This window comes from Spodoptera frugiperda, chromosome 9, assembly GCF_023101765.2.
Source record: "Spodoptera frugiperda isolate SF20-4 chromosome 9, AGI-APGP_CSIRO_Sfru_2.0, whole genome shotgun sequence".
Taxonomy (NCBI): Eukaryota; Metazoa; Arthropoda; class Insecta; order Lepidoptera; family Noctuidae; genus Spodoptera; species Spodoptera frugiperda.
Genome location: NC_064220.1, coordinates 8,195,770 through 8,220,324, shown reverse-complemented (window position 1 = coordinate 8,220,324; position 24,555 = coordinate 8,195,770). Strand labels below are relative to the sequence as shown.

Here is a 24,555-nt window from a genome sequence, read left to right as displayed (position 1 = left end):
ATTTGCCATAAGTGTTAAACAAAAAACCTCCTGTTATACTAAGTCTGCAAGTATCACAGAGTTGTAGATGAGACACTTCATACATGAATAATAAGGTATTTAAAAAGATTTGGGGCCTTGCACCAATTTCCTTTTTTTGACAAAAAAAAAAATGTCACCACGTGGAAAATCTTCATTAAGTTTTATTTTCCGATGTAGGTGTTGTTTTTCGTATGCCCTTTTTCTTTTTCATGCAAAACCTTTTAGTCTTAATATCCCCTGAACTTACCTGGAGTTCCCTTTCATAAGAACTTAACACACTATCCTCTATTTATATGAATTTTAGATCTCACCCAATTTTAAGGACAGGGTGGTGAATCAAAAGAAAAAAAAACAAATCTGCTAACTCCATCTTTTAATTTGATTATATCTCAAAGTACTGGCCTTTTTGCACCGTGAATATTTTTATGTACATTGTATTTCAACATTAATTAATTTAATGTTTACCTTATTTTACCCCTAATAGGTGCAAATAAGGCTGTTTTTCTTTGCGAACGACATTATGTCGCCTCTGCAAATCCTTACTCTTTGCAACAAAACACTAGTAACGACATCAGCGACGTGTAAGGCGAGCACTCGACTGACTACACACTGTTTGGGGAGCGTCCACTTTTTGTCCGACCCCAGTGCGCAGGCGCATTGTATTACAAATTGTAATATTCCCCCCTGTAAGGAGCTTGTTTGTTTAAAGGTGAGGTAATTAGGTATTTACTGTCACTAATGATATTATATGTACTTAGTGTAATGTATGCGTTGGAGGGAGACAATTTATTAATTCTGGAATTTATGGGAGGGTGGAAAGTTTATGATGAATTGTGTTCTAGGTGTTTTTATAGAAAACTGTTAAGCTTAGAAGTTGATGAATTATATCGTTTTAATTTTAATTTCTTTAGCATAACATTACCGACAGATAGGCTGACCGATAGCGAGATCTACTCTGATATGCAATAATTATTTAATGACGAAACTTCTACTTACTTCTTCATTACAATAATTATGATTTATTTCTGTAATTTAAAGTCTAATACCAAAATTTAAGAGATGCGTAACAACAAAAAGAAAGCATTATGTATAGAATAGATCATTATTATTGATTCACGTATTTGAAACCGTGGTTATCCACTAGATAACAGCTATAACGTTACTGGTAGCAACACTAGCAACCGCAGTGTGGTGTCCTCACACCACAGCGATGATCACTTCTTTGTTTTTATCTACTTATTGCTTATATTGTTGGTGACAGCAGAGTTATACACTTTATTATTATATTGTGTATTTATGTTACCCGAGACCCCTTGTTCGGCAGTCGCACATGCGACCACTCGACCAACGAGGCAGGCATGTGCGACTGCCGAACAAGGGGTCTCGGGTTCGATTCCCGGGTCGGGCAAAGTATTACTGGGCTTTTTTCGGATTTTCGAAAATTTCTCGGTATTAGCACGGAGTCTGGAATTGTGTCCAGTATATGGCAATAGGCTCACCCCTATTACATGGGACTAATAACACAAATGGTGAAAAGTGGGTGTACATTGTATAGCGGCATTACGTGCCGTAATGTGCACCTCTGCCTACCCCTTCGGGGATAAAAGGCGTGATGTTGTGTGTGTGTGTGTATTTATGTTACCATTAGATGCAAGTTGTGAGTTGTCGTTTGAAGTGAAGGGCGTTTCAGACCACCACAGATGCTGCCCAATAGTGCTGATTCACGACCTGGACGACCCAAAGAACAGGAGTAGGAACGGGGTGGTTTTTAGTCAGTAAAAGTCTGACACTTCCTCTTACCTCACCCCAAGCGGGAGAAGTCATTAAATAATTATCAGCCCTTAAAAAAGAGGCTTTGTTTCGAAAATAACTTCTTCTGGCTGATGATGATGAAGGGAACATAGACCAGGGTATGTATTGCACTTATTCTAAAAATGTTCGAAGATTTATACTACTTATACTAATCCTTAACTCACTAGCTAAGCGTTGGCATTGGGGTCTGCGCAGACCAGGAACTCCTGACTGCATTATTCAATATAAGTAAACATAGATCTCACTGATAAACATTCCATGATGCAGTTGAGTCAAACTTGAATGGATTTTTATCCTTATCAGAAAAAAACTCTCTTGTAAGAATTTTTTCTGTAAGAAATGACCTTTCATGCAGTTATTGTGAAATAAATCTTATCTTTACTTATATAAAATTATAATTACTTTGTCGGCTGATTAAATGCATTTACGCATCCGTTTTAAATGGACTTTAACCGAACAGTAGTAATTACGAACAAGTCTAAATGGCATTAAAATTAATTACAAAATTAACAACATAAACTTATTATATCCTACAAATTAATAATACTGTTCTTATCTCATAGAATTTTAAACAAGAAAATCGCATTTGAATACGTAATAAGGACGTAAATCGTAAAACTACCGGCTGTTTGACCCGAGAATCGAACGTGGACCTTTGCGATTGTTGCTTAACTTGCTTAACTCCGATTACTAGCTTTGTAACTTAATGTAAGTAATACTTGATTAGATAAGTAACATTACATTGTAGCTTTAGATTAATGTGTAATGGCCTGACGTTCATTTATATAATGTGTCTACTAAGAAGCCTAGAATATGTTAGGTACGTGATATTAAACACTTTTTATTACTTGAAATGATTTTATCACTTTTTTGCATAATCTCTGCCTATTCTAGTTGGTTGTCTTGTTGATCGTAAGTGCGACTAATACCGGGTTCAGTTCTCGGGTCGAGTAAGTGCTAAAGAGTTTTTTTCAGTTGTTCGAATAATTTCTGCCTAGCTTATCGTGGATTGAGGGTCTATTCTGTACCAGCTTCAAAGAGCCATCAGACCACCACAGATGGGGTCCAGAAGGGCTGATGCCTACCCGGAGCTGTGGTCTGCCTGGTCGGTTTTTAGTCAAAGAATCTGACACTCCCTCTCGCCTCGCCCAAGGTAGGATAAGTCATTAGAGGATTTTGTTCTTCTCAAAAAAAGCTTACCGTGGAATTAAAAATGTGACTTTTATAAACATAAATGGAATAACAGCAGTATGGTTCAGTTTTATATGTAAGCTGATATTCTTGCCACAGATAGTAATCTTACAACAATCAGAATTACTTCTGTTGCTTGTAATATAAGAATGTTAACTCGTATCCTTTCTGCATCCCAACTTAATGCATTTTATAGTGTTTTGTGTGAAACTGTATAACTAGAATTGAATCTTTCCTTTTTTACTTTATTTTTATAAACTTTGCTCCACTACTATTTCCTTCTGTGTCGTGGGTTTGCGTTTAGTAACATACAATTTCACACATGACACCTAGACCCAAAGCAACAATTTGTGGATCACACAAAGTATTGTTCCGTGCAGGAATCGAACCTGTTGCAGTGCAGTCGATATTTTTTTTAGGCTTAACTATCTTAGTAATGGTATTTTTAACATATTAGAACAGATTTAAATTCACAAAGATCTTTCATTTATTCTTGTCAGATAACTTATTTGTGTTTTAATTCTTGTAAGATTTGGTAAGACCGTAAGACCTGTCATACAAAAATGACAGTGACGATAGTTCGTGTCACTACCTTTCATCAAAGTTAAGTAGCAAGAATAAAGTATGACTCATGTACAGATTAAAATCAAGCGAATCATCACACAAGTGACCCTTAAATATCATTCAGTCAATAAGAAACACACAATCATCATTGTAGGACGAGATGAGAAAAAATAAAGCGCGGATCGATCTGTCATCGGACTTTCCAAGTAGCTGTGTCGATTGACCGCACTCTCTAAGTAAATACTAAGGTTTCACCGTAATCTGTGTTTCAAGCACCATAGCTTAACCGTTAAGAGAGGTCAGAATTAAAAAAAAATCACATGTCTATTAAACTGATTAGATTCCTATACGTAATTTATTGTCAAGTTGCGTACCACTCGCTGGTCCGAGCACAATGCCCGCTAGAAAGAAACAGCAACATGTTTAGAGCGAGAGAGCTATAGTGGGCCTTGCAAGGTGATTTCAGTTGCGTCTACGCAAGCTTATGGTCAGGTTGTTACGCACACAGCCGCGTTTTTGACGCGCCCTTATACGGCGACGCGATCGGAAAATGAAACGCGGAATGTTACGTTTCGAAAAACATTTTTTTTCGTATGTTTAGGTAATGTATGGCTGTAACTTGTGCGTTTACGTTTAACAAGAAACTTGCATAGAGACTTGGTGTTATTTTTGATAAACATAATGAAACAATGTTTTGTATTGTTTAGGTAAAGTGGACTTTGTTGACATATTGCAATAGATCTGTGTGAGTGCCCGAGTGTAACATACCCGATGTGACTTGTGAAATAACTTCTAAAGTGAAGTGTAATTAGCTTTTTAATAACAGGACTATAAGGTATGTGCACCTTTTGTCGGCTACGTAAACACTAGTTTATGTTGCATTTAAAACTCTTGAGGTACTATTGTAAGATTTTAAATGTTAATAGCTAGCACTTGGTATAAACTTTTATGTAGGTAGCATAGTTTTTGTAATACTTCTACGAAAGCAGCTTGATTCTATTCTCAATTTGAAACTTATTTCACACGTCATAGAAGTTATACTTAATTGCCAATTTGTAAGCGTCTAATACTAACTTAATTATTTTCCAATCGTTTCGCAATTTGCATTAGATCAAGTTTTAACTTGATTTGAAGAAATATTTTTTTCAATCCGTTTAATGGAAAATTTCCTGACGTTCATTTGAATTTATTCTCATTTAAACTATTACTAAATAATAGTTCAAATCGTCTATTCTCTTTTGTATTTAGTTACCCACATCACATCACATCATATCGATAGGCTTATTATAATCGTTTGAAAAACAAGAATGACAACTATTTTAGCAAAACTTCAATATTCACATTGCACCATCGATTATTCTACTTGTATATTAACGAAATAATCCTAACTAGTAAAAGCAGTAATCACTACTGATGATACTATTACCAGTAATCATTCAGAGATGCACTACGCAATTGATAGCCAAATTCTTGGAAGCTTAAGACAATAATTAAAACAGAGAAAGAGAAATGTTACTTGCAGACAAATAAAAACTAAATAGACATATTTATGTCAATTAGATCCGAGTCTGCTAACTTTTTATACTAAATTTATGTTGAGATTAAAGACCATACTGTTGCATTCACAGACATTTAATGATTACTTAAATTATTCCTTAGTAATTAATCATTTTGTTCCGAAAACAATTGCTAAGGACAGGGTTAAGTAATCATTAAATGTCACTGAGTATATGACAGTTAGAAGTTATTTGAAAGTCCTGCAGGTTATCACTCAATTTATTTTTTAATTTTGACATTGGTAGGTACGTTTGTAGAAAAATGCGTCTAAAATAACTTTTTTTTAAACTAAGTTTTTGAAAATTATACAAAACTTAGTAGTAACTGTTCTTCTTTATTACTTATAGATAAAATAATAAATAAATTATTCAAAATCAATTTCAAATGGTAAATAACCTTGCATTAGTAAAAAAATCTAGCTTTAAATTGCCTTTTGATTTTGAAAAACCAAAAATATATTGAAAGTTTAAAAAAAATAGAATAGTTTAATTTTATTCAGTTATTCTAAGTTATCAGTTGTTAAAAGCTTTTTTAGTAACTTTTTTTTTTGTAGTCTTATAACTAACATCCTGCCTAGTCTATTTCCAAAATGTATAATATCCAGTTATCTACTTAATTTGTAAAAGCTTACAGGCTTTTATTCATAAATTATTATTTTGAATGATTATAATTATTTGGACTTCAAAATCAAAAAACTTATATATATATAGGTAATAATGTTATTGATAACTTGTAATACCTCTTCAGATACATACTTATAACTACAGCTGGTAACACTATGGTACTTCATTGTTTCAGTTGCTTTCACCTGTACTTTTTTAGATATTATATTAAAAGGTCTATAATTCTACTATTTAATAGTACGCACGCGTCCTTCCATATAAAAAACATAGCTTAGCTGAGTCCGTTACCACCAGTGCTAAGCTATGTGTACCAATGTAAATGATTGGTGTAAGCCAAACGTATCCACAGCAACGTAGCATAGCACATCTCTAGTGGAAATGTTTAATGTTTAGAGCAAATTTCTAATATCATCACATATAAACTAGAAACATCGAATAACTTTTCCTTCACACACGCACAAACAAACAGACAAATAGTTCTTTTGTTACAACCTGTTGGTTGGCAGTGAAGCGAGACTGTTCCGTAACCATGGCAACTAAGATAAAGGTGTCAGATGAAAACTATCGCCAAGTAGCGAAGTAGCACAGTAATGTGTAACATAAGCTTTACGGAAGCTGGGATGAGTTTTGTTGATGATTTGTTAAAATTATTTTATTTTAACTTTGGTGGTGGAAAGTGAGTGTTACAATATAATATACAGGTTGTAAACGGAACGCACTCAAACGCTGCATAGTTCAATTTTCAAAAAATTAAGGAATTCATTTTTTTTGTGAAAAATAGTTGTAATCAACGGCTGAAAGCCGATATTCCTTGAAGAACGTCAAAACAAAAAAAAAAACTAGCGTTTTTCGGGCGCGTTCCGTTTACATGCTGTATATAGTCAACGTTGTAAACGGAACGCACTCAAACGCCGCAAAAGGGGGTAAAAAACGAGTTTAAATTTCAAAACAATAAGGAATTCAATGTTTATTTTATAAAATAATAGTTGTAATCAGTTGATTAAGGCTGATGTTAAATGAATATCGTGAAAACGTTTTTCGGGAGCATTCCGTTTACACCCTGTATGTGTTCAACTATGCCTAGCCTTTCGGAAATCAAAAAGCATGACGTTTTGTGTGTTATGTTTAGGTATTTTCTTTTTGTATTCCTCGTTGTGAGGATCATATTTTTAATTACATTTTCAGAATGTGAATTGCAAAACTTTCACTGATTAAAATATCAAGCTTCCTTGAATATTAGACATTCAAAAATTTTTACAAATATCTCGTCAGACCTAAATCTACACAAAATAAATATGGTGAAATAGTCTGTAAGAAAACTAAGCTTTTTAAAATTTAAAACACAGTTTTGCATTCTTCACCCATTTTTATAGACATAGACACAAAATAATTTAAGCAGTCAAGTTTTTATAGTTTTTTATCACAACTATTAAGTTGGTAGACTTTGCACAGCAACCTAGATGGTTAGTATGGTAGCTTCCACTCACTATGCAAAATAGTATTCGAACAAATATTTGCACTAAATATTTCAAAAATGCCACTTGTTAACTCTGACTCAGTCCAATAACTGTACATTAAATAAATAATTTATACTTTTTTTTAGAACATCGATAACAGGGAGCACAATTTATTATAGATTTTATTTATTTGCATTAAGAATGTATTTCAATTAATAAAACGAATAACAAGAATTTTGTTTTGTCTCCATTTTTTGTTGTTTTAATGTAAACCTGTTTCTTAGAAATAATAAATGATTTAATTGGTCAATATTTTAAGGAAGCTTCGATAAAATTAAGTAAGTAGCTTGTTTTTCCATTGAATCGTACAGTCATCGGATTTTACGTGTTTCTCAGTTCTGTGTAAATGATTTCATAAGTTATAAATAAATTAGATTTACATATTTAATACACTCATTATATTATTTAAATCATTAAATTATGATTGTGATAAAATACGCCTATTTTTATTATTTATCATTTTATTTATTTACATATTCAAAAGAACAATATTCGTTACAAAAAAATGAAATAATATTTTTTTTTTGTTGGTAAAATATGAAGGCAACTCTCGTAGCATCTCGTTGAAGTCTTTTCTTAGAACGTTAATTAAGCCGCACTCCGCCGTCAATTCTTGAGCAGCGCAACTACGAAACTACAACTTATAAGATTTTTTATCCAACTTTATACACAACAGAACATTTATCTCTTATATCAATAATACATAAGCAGTAAATATCGATAACGTTATTACTTTCAGCAATAATGCAAATCGATTGATTTTGTTCGATTAATCGATTCTCGATTAAAGTTGTCGATGTTATTTTTTTATCGATACAAGAATTATTATGTTTTGTAAAGGTAATAAATGGTTTAATCTGTACGCTGTTATCAGTATTTGATACATTTATGACGTTATTATACTTTCGTGTGAGCAAAAACGTGAGAACGGTTGGACTGTCCAGTTATTTCACCATTTAAGTTTAGTCACCTTTAATAATAGAATTCAAATCTAAAAATAAATAAATAAACTAGGACATAAAAACCACATTCTATATAAAAATAAAACAATTTAAATACATCTTTTGTGTAAAAAAATATTTGTATAAAAATACAGTATTGATTTTTAAATGACAAAAAAATTAAGCCACAAAATACAAATGACATAATTATTTTATGTTATACATTTAAAATAATGACACTATTCTGTTTGTGTGAAACTGTTAATACAGTCCAAGTATTGCAGTGTAAACTTAACCAACAGGTGTAACTTGATGCTTATGTTACTTTATTTTCAACTTAAACATGGATGCCGCATGCCTATTTCGCACTTTAATACTTATTTCAATTATTGACAATAATTTTTATCTTCTGTTGTTTATGGTGTATTATATTAATAAAACTTATGTTAATGTTATGTTATTGTAGTGTGATGAATGTGGTAATCAGATGTTTTGGTCGATCGTGAAAGGGATTAAAACTAAAATTGATTGTTAATTAGAAACCAAACAGACTTGCAAACTATGGAATCGTGATTTGTAATCACGTGAGATTAGGGCTTAAGAGAGATCTCGCGAGATCTGGAAATCGGTGAGATCAGACAAGATTGCGAATGCTTTACTTTTTGTTACGTACTCGAAACTCCTCTAGTTTTACGGATGTCCATATGCGGCGCTTTTAACTTATCATCAGCTGATCCGTGTGCTTATTTAAAAAAACTATCTCACAAAAATACGAAAAAATGTAGCATTTTAAATCGTAAAAGCACTGTATTTTTAATAATCAATAAAAATACCAGCTGACTGAACTAAATATTTACTAAACTGATGAATCAACAATCTAGTTTCTATACATTGATCTAAAAAACAAATATTTGCATAGGCAATAGGCATAGATTGGCCAGTATCAAATTCCTTCGATTGTTTTTTTTTTCTGATAGAAAGTTTATAGGCCTAAAAGTTTTTTTTTTCTTGTATTTCTAAACTATTATTCGGAAATTTATGTGTATCTTTTCACCTTTATATCAGATTAATGCAAAATTGATAAGCCAATTTCATTTAATAAGTGGATTATGTTACAAAAACCCTACTTCTAAATGTCGATTGAATAATTTTATGTGAATTTTTAACACGTATTTTTCGCGAAGTGTTTCGATTTGTGGTCTATGACTGTTCATAAAAGAATTTATATTTGTATGGGTTAGATATATTCACATGTCAAAACCCCTTTGATACTATTTTTTATGATATAATCCAGTAAACGAGTAGACGGATCATCTGCTGGTAAGCAATCGCCGCCGCCCATGGACACTCGAAATACCAGAGGCGTTACAAGTGCGTTGCCGGGGTATTGGGAGTTAGGAATTTAAGGGTTATTTGGGAATCGGGAAGATTAGGAAAGGGGGTAATTGGGTCTCCGGTAACCACACATAACGAAACACACCACAAGCGTTATTTCACGTCGGTTTTCTGTGAGGCCGTGGCATGGCGTAGCATGGCTCTCCCACACTTAAATAATGAAGTAGCTGACGAAAAGACAATGCAAGATATAATTTAGTTTTCATAAAACTATTACTACTATCTTGATTACAAAGCGTTGATTACCAAACAGATTCGCAAAACGCAATTAAACAAACTCAAAAATAAAAGTACGAATAAAATTGAGAAATTACAGGTTGTATAAACATAGATTACAAATAACACACCGTAATCTGTGTATTATCGAACGGAGGTTTCAATTTACGGGTTCGATTATCGAATGGTACAAAAAGTTGAGGCCCCTCTCGTGCGAAACGGAACGCGGCGCGCACGCAACACCGCTCCTGTTTTACTGTTTTTTTTGTTTTTATTTTTATTATTTTTTCTCGTTTTATTTTATTTTTGTTAAGGGTTCTTCTGCTTTTGTTTGTGTAAAGTAATTTTATGATTTTGACTTGATTATATTTGTTAGATAATGTTTTTATAATGTTAGATCTACTGTAATACAAACATAATGTCTGTTTTATGAACATCTGCAAAAATATAAATATTCAAGAATGGTTCGGCTAAACCGTAATGATACCACGGCCTCACAGAAAACGTGAAAAAACGCTTGCCTTGTGTAAGTGAGGTTACTAGAGGCCTCTTACCCTTCCCCAATCTTCCCAATCCCCGATTCCTCAACAACTCTTAAAATCCTAACCTCCAAAAGGCCGGCAATGCACTTGTAACGTCTCTGGTACTGGGGGTGTACATAGGCGGTAGCGATTGCTAACCATCAGCTGATCCGTCGGGTCATTTACCGGTTTATACTATAAAAAAATATCTATTTAGTACAAATGAATATGTCTACATAAAGAATACTTCTTTATTTAAACACACTCATCTTATAACAAAAGTTAAGATTCAGTAATTTAATCAAGCTTTATCGCATTAGGTACAACACCACTATAATCTTAATTATAAATCAATCTAAGACGTTGCACATTCAAAACAGTTGATTATCTTCATCGAAAGTTCCCACCAGACCAAAATCTATTTATTCCGTTTATAAATCCTATTACAATAAATTGTATTCGCCATATTGTTTCCTAGACAGACCTTTCACCTGACGAGGTATTACTCGTTTCCCCCTATCTAAGGCCTTAATGTGTGTGTTTCATCTACGACCTAAGTCTGATCAACCAGTGTGAGAATAGAGATAGCTAGGAGATAGATATATTGTTTTTGCTATTGTAATATTGCTACAATATGTCAAAATAAGGTAGATAACTAATTTTTATTTTAATGTCTGTCTTGTAGATTATTTTAAAATATTGGTAAGGTATTTTTTATTTTCATACGGAAACTAATACTTTCGAAGCTTATATAGGTTTAAAATATCGCGTACCGTCACTTCTACGTATATTTTATGCGTGGAAATGACGTTTTTGCTCGCAGTCCTAAACTTTGATTCGGTTTATCTAAATATTGTTATCTTATATGACAATTAAAGTAAAGAAATACGTGTCTAATATTCTTTGAAAGAAAGTAACTAAGTTTCTTGCTCATTCTTCTCTATAGGAGTCAACAAATAACTTCACTACCGGACTGACCTATAGACAAATATTTGATTAATTGGACAGATCGACAGACAGACTTTTTAAATATTATAAATTTTGCTTTGACGTTCAAAAGTGACTTCCCGGTTTATTTGAATTAAATAATTTCGACTTCGACTTTGAATTGTTCGGAACATTTAGTTTTGGGACCATAACAACATAATCACAATCACAATGTACAATAACAGATCGTACGAACATTTTATAGGCCTATGTTACTTAGTTAGCTTATATATGTACAGCACAGCAATATCTTCGCATTAAGTGAGATATCAGCTCAACTCATTAATTTTTTGTCCAGGATTACTGTGTCAGTTATTATTGCACTGTAGTTCTATCCTACTGTTTTACCCGACTCATTGATGGTTGATAATGACACTTTTTTAACTACTACTGCAAATGTATTATTGTGAATTACGTTGAAGATGTGTATTTCAAGATGGGCTGTCATTTGTTTTAATGGAAGCTTGCTATCTATATGTTATTGTTTCTTTTTTATTATTATTGAGTAGTTACAGATTGATAAGATTATTATTTTGTTACTTCTTAACTTCTGTCCATCCTATATCTTTCCTTTTTTCTAGATCTTCCATCAAAATCGATTCATTTATTTAGATGTTTAAGCTTAACAAACTTATGTTTTCAGCTTACTTAAGTAACTGTTTGACGAGGAGCTCGACTAGTTTCAAGCCATGCTAGAGGCTTATATTCATGAGCAGCATTCCGCGACACACAATGAGGCGATTGTCGCGCTGCTACACGAAAGTTATAATAAAAATACATGTAGGCATTAATAAAGCTAGATAGGAATATTTTGCCGATGTAATCTCTCTAGTTTATTCATTACAAAGGTCGACTTATTGCAAAATTTGTTGATATTCTTGATACTGTTATATTGTATAACTTTACTCACATTGCATATTATCTAGATTTAGTCGTAATTCGTACTAAGATAGTACCTAAAAGACTTTTAGTATACCTACTTAAGATAATATGAGAATTCAACTTCTAGCTTTATTCATAATATCTTTTTTGGCTTAAAACGTAGGTATATAGGAATAGGATTGTAAATTACTTTATGAAAGATCTATATATTCGGCCTTGTTAGCATGGAAATATAAAGCTTACAATACGGTTAATAAAATATTATATTTAAACTTTCTATTTGAAGACACGATTTGAAACAGATTATTAGTTTTATTAGAAGGACCAATTCAGGTACCAATTAACTTAAACTACTATAAAATCTACTAGGTACCAATTAACAACAAAAAGTTTCTTTCCCAACAAAACCAACAACAAAAAACAAAACACATAATCAGAGAAAACTATGAACTATCAACATGATACGCTCAGCCACAACTTTCGAAGCTAAAAACAATTATAATCAAGACAATAAATACAGCCTTACAATAGTGCGTTCTAAGACAGGCTGCGTTCCACTTTTTAGATCGTCTACCTGTCCGTATAAGGCTGTGTGTCCACTTGGATCTCTTGCAAAACCTACCTTGATTGTCAAGTGACGCAGTTACCGCACTTACTTATGACTCGGATGGCTTTAGCTAGGTAGACGCGAGCTGAATCTGTATAACTTATTGTATAAGAAAGTTAGATGTATAAAAAATGGGGTTTTTTGTAAGTGATCTGGTTTAAGGAGTAGTTTAGGTTTGGCATTATTATCATCATTATCAAAAATAGTTTATAAATGGTCACTGTTGACCAAAGGCTTCTTCTTGCACGGAAAACATTTTAGGGACTTGACACTAATGGTGGAATGTGCACCTCTGCCTACCCCTTTGAGGATAAAAGGCGTAACATATTATCATGTACAAAGTAGTAAAATTATTTATAAGAAGATTAATGCACTGTATTTTTTTTTCTGTGTAACAGAAATACTAATAAAAAGAGGTTTACAAGAGGTCAAAGTCCGGATATGTCTCAATAATATAATTTTAATGGCTTTGATTAATGTAAGTTATGGGCTTCTCTTTAATAATAACTTGTTTTGAGTAGCTCAAGAAGAAATAAAATTAGAGAGACAGTCATTAGTCTAGATATTTTACAGGCAGGTAAATATTTTCTAGTATATGTATAATATAAAAATAATATTTTTTATTTGACGTCAATTAAAAATTTGTCGTTCTCATACAGTAACTAAAAACGGGAACTTTTAATTTGAATTTGTAGATTTTGAAATATGCTCGTTTAAAAATGTTAATTGGACATGCATCGAAATAATTTAGCTTACAGAAAAGAAAATTGAAAATTGTTGAATATATTTTTTAAGTTATACTTATAAATACTTACCTAAGTATGAGATTAGAAGAAAATGTTTTTGTTTTAATATTTAAACTAGTAGTTGTGGAGATTAACTCTTCAGCTTACAACAACGTAAACTAATTATTATGTTCTCGGCTTCCTCACGTAACTGTTTCACAAGGAACTTCAGCTTTATATATTAGTATCAATATGTTATGATATGCAAAAGAGGTAAAATTTCAATAACTACTAAACAACCTAGACTGTATCTAATTTTAGTACAACACAATTAAGCTAACTAGCAAAAAAACAAAAAACATATATATCGTATATATAATCCATGTACCGTTAAGCCAGTTTAACCTCTAAAAGCGACAGGCTTTATATTTTGACGTTATTGGCTAATTTAAGACCTCTTGATGTGCAGAAATCAGCGCCGACGGTCATTTACTAGTCTGAATAACCGGGCGCTACCTTCAAAAAAATTGATGAAATTTGATCCTTTTATAAACTTATGTATCCGCACGGCACATGTATTATAATAATGTATAAATTAATATTTTCAAATATTAAATAAATCTTTTAATAATTTGATACGGTTAATCGATTTTCCTTATTATAATTCGCACGGTTCCATAAATTGGAATAAATCTGAATTTTAATTATTGAACAAATTATTCTTTTTTTTTGTTTAAATGTGACAATTATGATGAATGATGTCATTGTTATTTAGACACGCTTTTTTATGGGGAAGTTTGTCTTCGACCTTGGGTAAGGCGAGAGGGAGTATCAGACTCTTACTGACTAATACCAACCACTTTCTCCGTTCCTTCGAGCAGTCCTTTTTTGTCCCGGTAACCCTTTAAGCAGTCCGGAGCTCCGGGGCTTAGACACGTTACATATTTTTTTACTTTTTATTTTTATAACCAAAAATCCAACTACTGTTTCCACTAAAAACTTATAAACGTTATACCTAAAACACGCACCTAATTATCATAATTTCTTTTTGTACATCTCACATAAATCCACACCATGCATCTATCATCATGTCATCTTTATCTAACATTTCTCGGATCGTTAAAACATTTTACATGTCCAAAGAAAGTTCTACCGGACACCTAAACATGGCCTTTGTCGCTTTGAAACTACAATACAAGCCCGATTAACATATAAAAATCATAAAGTACTTAGAAAACCTTAGTTTAACGACAAAATTTACTTTTACAAGGCAGAGGTCAGGTCAAAGGGATTATAAACTTCTTCTACCGCGTTCTAAGTTGTGTTCGGACTTCAAACAAGTACATACATTGTGTTTTAATGTTGGATCATTTTATTTATGGATTTATCGATATGTGGAGATTGAAAGTGGGATGGTTGTGTAATGATCCAATAATTATGGTCATAGATTTTTGTAAAGACACTTGGGTTGTGTTATTTAGGTAACGTTTTGACAATCAAGTCTTTTTAGGTATTTTTGTGTAATGTTTATTGTGAATTTAAATATTCTATTCTTTTAACGTTCTATAACCAATTTCTTATATTATTAAAAGTTGACAAAGTACCGCTTTAGCGTGAATCAAGTAAGATTAATAAGTGAGGTTACGATTATGCGAATGGATGATCCAAAGCATTCTTACATTAAAAAAATATTGATCATAGTTTTATATGATTTTAAACGTTATTGAGTAAAGTGATTCTTCGAAAAGGTTTAGAATCCTGTGATAAAAGCTACTAGCAGAAAACGAGTCAATATTAAATCAACAATTACTGATGAATTGATTTAACCTACACAGCACAATCCTGATTTTACCTACAATTCCTTTCAACAATACAAGTACTTAGAAGTGGCATTTATTGCAATTATTGTATAAAATAAAGTTATTCGCATTCGTGACTAAATCTATAGTAAATATTCATCATATACCTAGGGATTGTTTGTAATCGGCTATAATGGTCTATTGTGTACAATGGCTAAGGAAACATTGCGATTATCTACGGTATATCAATATTAATCTTTGTGTTTATTTGTTACGCAAAAGGTTAGTATGTGTATTGTTATGTATTAGTTTGTAATGCGCAGTTTGTTTATTATAAATGTATGTTTTTTTATGAAAAAGACGGCCTCGCTTGACGGATGTGTTTGCCACCAGAGATGTGCTATGTAGCAGTGCTACGAAGATGTTATAGCTAAGTTGTGAAACTATGTGATCGTTTTCACTGATACTAAGTTATGTAGTTGTGCGAGGAAAACGCACAGTTCAAGTCTGTGATGCATCAATAGTAGGGAGTAGCCATCCATAGTACGCAGCTTTCCATATAAAAACATGGCTTAGCTAAGTCCGTTTCTACCAGTGCTAAGCTATGTCTATCAACCAATGATTATTATTGTACTATGCTATGTGTATCAATGAATATGATTGGTGGAAGTCAAACGCATCCACAGCAACGTACATCTCAGGTCTCAGGAAAGGTATCCTAATTCTGTGATGATTAGGTACGTCTACTATAAGGGGTCTGGTATGGGATCAGATTCCCACAATAATTAGTTCTTATTCCAACCAGTTAATAAACATACGGCGTTCGTGTTAACAACAGTATCAAAATCTAAAATTATAAAATTCCATTTTGATATGAAAGCCTGCCTAAGAAACAAACAGACGGACATGTGAACAAATCATATAATTTATTAGTAGAGACATGAATTATACGATCCGGCCCCCTAGTTCATTAAGCAGGGGATCGTTAATTGTTGGGTAGGCCCCAAGTAGGCCCCCTACTGTGTGTAAATAATATGTCAGTCAGTTTGTCAGTGATGGACGAACTTTGCACTTTCGAACTTTGTTCGTTTAAAAAAAGTATTTGTGTTAGTAGGTGAGTCCTTATAGATATTTTATATATGTAAAGCAGACGTTTTAAGTACAATCGGGTTGTAAAACTTTTTAGACGTTTCGATTGTCGCATTTTTACTATTAATGCTTAGTCTGATAGTATATTTTTGTTAAGTATTAAATAACAGTATCGTAGGTACCTACATAGAAGTACTAAGCATACTATCACACTAATATTATAAATATCAAAGATTGTTTGTTTGGATGTTTGAATGTTTGTCTGTCAATCACGCTGAAACTATTAAACAGGTGATATTGATGAAATTTGGTATACAGACAGGGTATGAGCTGATTTGAGTGATAGGGTATTTTTATCCCACGGGAATACAGACGAAGCCACTGGCAGAAGCTAGTAACAACTTATAATATGAGAAAACTCCTTACAAGCTATATGAAAGTTATTTAGCCCTAGCTGCTATAATTAAACCAAATCAGACCAATATTTCATCTCTAGTTAAGAGAACCCGACACATTAACAACAATCGTCTAACGCCGGCTATTAAGAAACATAAAATAAAACAATAAAATAAACGAACACAGAAACAATTACTCAACCATTTAACAACAAGACAATTATGAGCTATATTTAAAACAACACTTACGTTGTGAGGTTTACCAAAGGCCCAATCCCTCCCCTCCCTTACCCCCGGTTCACAAATCCCCAAACCTCAAAAGTAAAAGGCCGGCAACACACTTGTAACTCCTCTGATGTTGTGGGTGTCCGTACCAATTGCTTACCATCAGGTGAACCAAATGCTCGTTTTTCGCCTTTACCCATTAAAAATGCATTGTTTGTAAAATGCATAATTTATTTAGATGTAATTCTGAATAAGTGGCATGGGCATTCGTTGCTCTGACTGCCCGGGCAATAATCATGGTCGTGGGAAACAATAGCTCAATCAATGTAACTTGCGTGCACCTGCCCATATCATAATGATCACTACTAAGTGATATGTATGGGTAGGATTTAGACGTTAGTTACGTAGAAAATTAATGGAATAAATAAAAGTCTTATTGTTTTTTTTTTCATAAAATGTGACTTATTTTTTTTGGTGATAAACTGTGTTGTCAATTGTTGTATTTATTAGGTAGAGGTAAGTTTATTAAAACCAAGAGAGCACATACCTATCTTTAAAATTGAATTTCAGTTTCAGTAGATATTTGCGTTTAAAGATCTCATTACCGTACCGTAATACGTTTTTAAAATTACAACTAAACACAAAAAAGGTCAGTAAAAGTAAGAACTAAATCATTTAAAAAATAATGTTTGTGTATTATAAACGAAATAAATTATACAGTTTAAATTATAAAGTGTTCGGCGAAATTAAAATTGTTACTTTCCAATCGAGGATTAAAATCTAAATGTGAAAGTGTTTTAGTTAAAAGCATTTTATGTTTATTAATGTTATGTTATGTTACCTACTGTTTATAAGCAATCAGAGAAGATTAGATTAAAGATACATTTTAGAAGAAATTATTCATCCACTAATACCGGATTGACAGAAAAACAAAATAATAAAATTGAAATGAAAAGCCCTGTAGTATTTTAATGGTATATTTAATTAAATTTACATATTTTTGTATACGATTCAAGAATTTCTTAGTTTTCTTTTAAGTTAATGCAATGCATGTCATATGTTGTGGCGTATTTTAAATGCTGAAGAAATTTACCTAACTTTTCTCGTATAAAGTAAAAAATACTACTTAATATCAATTAAAGCATTAACACTAACTCGAACAGCAATGAAAAAACATTTTATTTAATGAAAATATACTTACAAAACATTTATATTTAACGAACATTTTTATTTTTTTCTAATAAGATAAATAAATTCAGCATGATCAACTTCAGCAGTTGAGTTTTTAATCCACGTTACCAGAGAATTACTTACCACCTTAGCAGAGAATTACTATGGAACTTTTTACTATTATAAATGACAACACACACACCTTACGACCTCTAGCTGATCCGGAAAAAACTGCATGTCATACATAACATTATGTCAAACAAATGTTACAATTAGAAAGTTTTTCATTCATAAAAATACATCAAAATATATTGAATGGTGCTTCAATTCTAGATCGGAGTTCAAAACGAAGTTGTTTATCTAACTTTTATATCTAGACATTTTGAATCCATAATAATTTGTTTATACTTTCCATAACTGGTTGTAAGAAGGTGCTACACCTGTTCTCGAGGTGACATAATATTATTATAATAAAAGTATTGCACCATAATAAGTCACTGTGAATTTTTAATTATTCAAAACACTAGATCGACGAACTTTGTACAACCAGAATCAGTAAGAATTATTGTCTTAATTATGTTATATATTTCTAGGCACTTTTTTTCTCAAAAGAAAATGAATGATAATTTTGCTATTTGGAGAAGTACATTTTGACTATAGATCTAACTATTAGGAAAAAATTACCAGCTTGGGTTGAATAGGAAATTAAATCATAATTCATTTTCGACCATACGTGGTGAGGTTGATACCACGACCTAGCAGAAAACCGGCGTGAAACAACGCTTGCGTTTTGTTTCAATATGTGAGTGAGTGACCTTCCCAATCTTTCCTATCCCCGATTTCCCAACAACCCGAAAATTCTTAACCCCAAAAGTCCGGCAATGCACTTGTAACGTATCTTGTGTTTCAAGTGTTCAGGGTCGGTGGCGATTGCTTACCATTAAGTGATCGGTCTGCTCGATTTTCGGCTTATATAATAAAAAAATAAGAATATTTTTATATGAATACAGAAGCTACAGTTTTTTAATTTGTCTAGTGGTGTTAGGTTTCATGCTCGAGTCTTTAACATTTTCTTTTGGCTATTTAGGAGCGTTATTTAGAAGCTATAAAAAATGTAGCATAAATACGAAAGACGTATTTAAATCTCTAAGCTATAACAACTTTTCGGAGCTGCGGACAACGTAAAAGGTTACCGGGGTTCCGGCTCAAGCAGGAGAAGGAACGGGGTGGTTTTTAGTCAGTAAGAGTCTAACACTCCCTTTCTCCTCACCTAAAGCGGGAAAAGCCATTGGATGATTATCCCTCCTCAAAAAAAAAGCTATAACAACTTGTCTAAATATGAATTTATGTTCTTATAATGTAATCTCTTTACATAGACTGTTCGAATCCAGTTCGTGACAAAATGACAAATAGCACCGTGGGAGATGAATCTTATGGTCAGAAACGAACAATCCATATTTATGTCATAACCTAAATTACATCAGATAAACTAATAAGTTTATTTACAATGTCAGTCTGAGATTAAAATATTGAGACTAGATTCTGAATTTATTTGTCATATTTCAATTAGCTTATGACTAGGGTTTTGACTATCGATTTTAAGATCGAGTTAAGTAGGCATTAAGATTATCGATTGCAAAATGCTACTTCTTATTTAATGTACGCTTTATTTGTGTTTTTACAAACGTTGGCCCTAGGCTAGGATTTTCTCCTATATCGTAGGTGCGTTTACAAACATACAGGCTCACATACACATGACATCCAGACACAAACACAACAATTTTTGGAAAATTAAAATAGTTGCTCCGTGGTGAAATAGAACCCGCTACACGTTGCACGGTAGCCGGTCGACCAGCCATAGTCCATCATGCAGTCGTATTAATAATGATAAAAAATATGTAACTAGATTATCTTAGAATCGTAGTATCATCTGTGTACACTTCGGTATGTTATGTTTTATAAAAAAAATATCATACAATCTTAGGTCGAATTAAAGCAAATAGAGAAAGTCATAATTCACAATCACACATATAGGATTAGCGTCTAAAAATACTCGAAATCAAGACAAAATGATACAAATTGTAGTGTTTAAATAAATCTGTGTTGATTAGTGAAGCTTAAGCTGCTTAACATCGTCCGAAAACATGAGGCCGACAGGTGATACACAAAGAATAACATTAATTTCTATATTTTAAAACATTATTTACGCATTTTAACTAGTGATATCTATACAATGTCTTATCCAATAAGAGAAAACGTGGGCGGAATTGACCGACTTTATTTTATTGTCGTACCTACTGCATAAACAACTTTAGTATTGTTGGCAGACGAGCAACTTTTCAGCAACTTATGGCTGCAAAAAAGTTGCCCTTTGCTGTGGTTAGCAGTTGTCGAAACAAATGTGTATGATGTATGTTGTTGATAAATCTATAAGTGTCTCTAAGTATTAAGAAAAGGTTTATTAATTGATTTTTTTGTAAGTTAAAATATATTTTATTCAGAGACTTTTAGTTGGTGACGATTAACAACTTATCGTATTTTATTGCTTTATTAGTTACACATTTACTTAGTTCACACAAAAACACTAATCTAAAAGAAACAATTTCACTCAAAAATGTATCTTATTATAATTATTATCAATGAAGGTTGAAAATTGTATAAGCCACAAATACATAAAAAAAAAACAATCGCCCGTCTACACACTACAAAGGTTTTACAACTTTTTATTAGAGAAATGTCCGTGCATGCCTACGAGTGACGAATTACATGTCAAATCATTTTAATTGCATGATTAATTGGGTTGTAAGTATGTTATATAAAAATCAACATTACGATACATGACATACGGTTCGTTTTTAATAAATTTGAACAAAGGGATTGAAAAGTTGGGAATTAATTACATTGTGATCAATTAGTCTAAGAAGACTTGACAGGAGGAATGGACTTGAATGATTGTGAATCAAAAATGATCTTAACGAGATGATCTGGTAATGAGTATTCGAATTTGGACTATAGCGTGCTACAATTAAAGTTCATTTTTATTTGAAGGTTATGGATAGATTATATTAATTTACACGAAAAATTACTTTGTTATAAGTTCTATTGTTTTTAAGGAAAAAGTATTAATATGTCGTTTTATTGTTAGTATATCCAGATGAGCAAATTATTAGAGTACATAATTATGTACTTTATAGTGAAAGTAATAAGGTAGTTATTTGTGTTGTGCTTAAATTATGTTTTAAGAATGGTAGTTCTAATCAAAGATATGAGGAGAATGAGTTAAGAAATAGGATCAAAGTAATTTAACGGAACTTAGCATTTAACTATGTTTTCATACTTGTATGAAATAAAAAAATAATTAATTCACCTTTCCATTTCACCTATTCTTAAATATATAAATAAATATAAATAAAATCGTTGTAATAAAATTTGTATGACTACAAGGTGATTAAAATTTTATTCCCTTATAAAATATAAGTAATTATATTGTACTTCATATGTAACAAAATAAAATTATATTATTTAATGTGTCGTTAAAACCTGATTAACGGGAATTACTTTAACTTTTTACTTTTAATTTTACTATGTATTATTATACAGTTTATTTATAGGTAGTACAAAAATTGATACTATACTATGATAATAACATGGAAGGGGGGAATTGGGCCTCCGGTAACCTCACTCACACAACGCAACACACAACACAAGCGTTGTTTCACGTCGGTTTTCGGTGAGGCCGTGGTATCATTCCGGTCGAGCCGGCCCATTCGTGCCGATTGTTTGTAACTTAGATACATAACGTGAACTATATTATAGTTAGTAGGTATATCTTATTACAAATACAGTTTGCAATAAAATTTATTTTCTCCAACCATTCCCACTCACCAGCTGATTTTCCTTCGTTAAAAATCCATCTGATATTTACTTTTATTGTCATAGAAGCGATAAATATAAAAATTAACATATCGAATAGAGTATTAAAGTTAAAATTATTAGTTGTTTATCTTCTCGCAAGTCGTTAAAGTCGGGCAAAGGTAGTATGATATTTTAAACATTTAAAACTATTCTATGTAATCTAAAACAGTAGACATTGATATCGTAATAAATATTTAAAGCTATGGCTTTTTGCCTTGTTTTTCGTTGAAGGGAACTTTTTTTCATTTTATGGGGGAATTTGATCTTTGTGTATTAGGTATTATATGATCTTGATAATAGTGTTGGTAAAACATGTTGTGTTTTACAGCTTTACTGTGTGGTAGTTATGTATTAATATTTGGTTTTATTGAGTGTGTTAAAACTACACCTGTGTATCTATAAAAATCACTATTAGGTGATTCTTTTTACATTCCCGGAATTTTAATTGACACAAATTCAATATTATTTATTTTAGATAAACCAAGAAGGTACTTTTGAACGTCAAAGCTCAATATAATAATATTAAAAATGTCTGTCTGTCGGTCAGTTCTCTAGTGATATTTGCTCGTTCCAAATTCTAGATTCCTATGGAGAAGAACAAGCACCAAACTCTATAGGTTACTCTATCCTTTTATTATATCCTGAAAATTCTACATACTAGCTAATTTCGCGCATTTTCACCCGCTCTGATAACTCCTTTTGATCGTAGTGTAGTGTTTTATAGCCTATAGCTTTCCTCGATAAATGGACTCTCTAACAAAAAAAGGTTTTTCGCGTTCAAACAAATACTTCAGTTTTATATGATAGGTAGTAGGTACCTATAAGATTTTTATCCATTCAAATACGGTACCTATACATATGCTCATGCTCTCAACCCTCAGTAAACTATTTAGACTATTCCTTTATATATGTGTAGATAAGTATTTAACAAATATTACATAAATCTAAATTTTATGGGATTTCACAGTTAATTCAAAGACGTTTAGAAATTCAATCAGCAATATATTGGTTATAAAATCAATATCAAATGCATCTAAACGATTTTTCCATAATTATTATGTATTAAGTAGTTGGTTAAATAAATAGTTCCATAATGCTCATGTTGATTTTGGGAATTATATACAGTCAGTATGTCAAAAGTCACAGTTTATCATTTTTTATAGGGAAAAAATGTTTATGAAATGAAATGACACGTCCCAATACCAAGTGACCTGCTATAAAATGTTGACTCCAATTGAAAATCGAATCTTGAACTTCTTATTTTAATTGACGGAGTAACTTAGATGTATTTTTTCTATGGAAAAGGTGGCAAACCAGCAGACGAGTCACCTGATGGTAATGTAAAGACGAGCATTTTTAAACATTCGTGATTTCGATTACTTGTCAAAATAAAATAATATAAGAATATACGAGAGGAAAAAAAATAGTTTTTTTTAATCCTGCTTGATGCTCATGTCCAGGTTAAACAAGGTCCTACTTTGTACGATCTTTCCGCACTTTCGACGGTCAGTTTAAACTGGTTTTGTCTAGTTTCATATATAGCCATGTCTACAATAATAAAACGGATACAAACACTAAACAAATCAGGATGACGTCACCGTACAAGAGTAAATTCCCACGCCACTAATCTTGAAACATTCTCCAAAAAGCATTAAAAAAAGTTAATAATATTAAAACAAAGTTCTCGTTGTCGATATGTCATTAAATTAGCATTTCAAATATCGAAGTAAAATTTATTTTTTAAACTAATCCGTTTTGGATTATAGTGTAGAAAGTGTATGGGTATTTATTATAATAATGGCATTAGGCTTCTATCAATATTTTAGCTTAATACAAATGTAACGAGTTTTATTCAAATCATTTGAACTTTTGATTACAGAGATTCTTTTCTCAGTGTTCGTGTTTGTTAATTTTGTTTTTCAAGCTGGCGGGATTTAAGAAATCTATACATTTGTCATAATATTTATACATTTCATATAGAGGATTTATACATTCTGTCATTATACAGACTGAATTGTGAACGTCTTTTGGCTGATTTTATAATGAGAGACTTCAGCAAAATCATTAAACTTTATGTACAGTGTAAAGTTTTGGAAAAACATAAATCGGTTATTTTTATATTTCGACAATATTAACTTTGTTCTGTACAACACTATTCAATTATACAGTGGTTCCTTCTATTAGCCGCAAACAAGGGCAACAACCAAAGGCTCCCATAAAATAAAACTAAGCCCTTTCACAATACCGCCATCTGTCGGATCGACAACATTGACAAATAAGTTAAAAAGACCCGAGCGGTCTCTCTTCCACTCCTACGCAACTAGTTTGACAGTCGTTTGTTAAAGATTTCATTTCTTTTTTTTACGCCACTTAGCGGGTGACAGTGTAATAATACTTTTTGAT

The 24,555-nt window shown here is 32.0% G+C and overlaps 1 protein-coding gene across 1 annotated transcript in view; it reads left to right on the top strand.

The window, feature by feature from the left end:
• Window positions 1-4,047: 4,047 nt before the first annotated feature.
• LOC118270970 (transcription factor SOX-6) overlaps window positions 4,048-24,555 on the top strand; it is a 265,254-nt gene continuing 244,746 nt past the window's right edge. Inside the window, exon 1 of the mRNA XM_035586824.2 lies at window positions 4,048-4,423. The gene's annotated coding sequence lies outside the window, so the exon portion shown is untranslated. The remainder of the gene's footprint in view (window positions 4,424-24,555) is intronic.